This window comes from Cynara cardunculus (genome assembly GCF_001531365.2).
Source record: "Cynara cardunculus var. scolymus isolate 2C chromosome LG 2, CcrdV1, whole genome shotgun sequence".
In the NCBI taxonomy this organism is placed as follows: Eukaryota; Viridiplantae; Streptophyta; class Magnoliopsida; order Asterales; family Asteraceae; genus Cynara; species Cynara cardunculus.
This window is the reverse complement of record NC_037529.1, coordinates 54,552,518-54,553,352: the sequence shown is the minus strand read 5'-3', so window position 1 is coordinate 54,553,352 and position 835 is coordinate 54,552,518.

The following is an 835-nucleotide window of genomic DNA, read 5'->3' as shown; positions in this document are numbered from 1 at the left end:
ACAAGCAAGGTTCAAGGAAAAGCAAGCTGGTGTACCCACGCGATTGTATAATACATACCATTCCTTGCTGAATGGTAATGTTGTTTAAGTGTGTACTTCACTAAATGAAGAAGCGGTGGACGAAAGCTTTATTCGCATACCAGATGACATGATCATTCCCTATGCTGATAAAGGTAAGTCAAAAGATGCGCTGATTGACGCAATCTTTCCATCTCTGCAAATCAACGGAGCTGATTCAGATTATATCATTTCGAGGGCAATATTGTCAACTTAAAACAAGAATGTCGACGAGATTAATGATCAGTTGATCGACAAGTTTTCTGGAGATGAAAAAATATACTACAGTTTCGACGAAGCAGAAGATGATAAGAACAACATCTATCCGATGGAGTTCTTAAATTCTTTAACTGTTAGTCGTTTGCCTCCTCATTACCTTCTCTCAAGATTGGATGCCCAATAATACTGTTACGAAATATCGATCCCTCGAATGGATTGTGTAATGGCAGTAGATTGATATGCAGAGGCTTTCAACAGAACGTCATCGATGCAGAAATAGCTGTTGGTCAACATGCTGGAAAGAGAGTATTTCTTCCGAGAATTCCCTTATGTCCGTCCGAAGACAACATGTTCCCGTTTAAGCTGAAGAGAAAACAGTTTCCAATTCGGCTTAGCTTTTCTATGACAATCAATAAAGCTCAAGGGCAAACAATTCCGAATGTAGGTGTTTATCTACCGGAATCAGTTTTCTCACATGGGAAACTTTACGTGGCGTTGTCCAGAGGGATATCACGGGGGAATACGAAGGTGTTAGTGAAGCCTGTTAAAAAATTCAATC